Below are 230 nucleotides of genomic sequence, written 5' to 3' on the forward strand. Positions count from 1 at the left end.
CGGGGAGGGCCTCCCTGTCACAGCCCAGCCTCGGCTGGGGGGACAGGAAGGCTGCCGCCCCCGATGGGTTTCTCTCCTCCCAGCCCGGCACCTGGCCTGGTCTCTTCAGGGGCCGCAAGGCCTCGCCCCACCTGCCTGCTGCCTGCCGGCCGCAGGGTCTGGGAGCCCCAGGCCAGGGGATGACCCCACTGCGGGTGGTGAGGGGCTGCTTCGGGCGTTTCTGTTTCTCC

Source organism: Myotis davidii, unplaced genomic scaffold, assembly GCF_000327345.1.
Source record: "Myotis davidii unplaced genomic scaffold, ASM32734v1 scaffold217, whole genome shotgun sequence".
NCBI lineage: Eukaryota > Metazoa > Chordata > Mammalia > Chiroptera > Vespertilionidae > Myotis > Myotis davidii.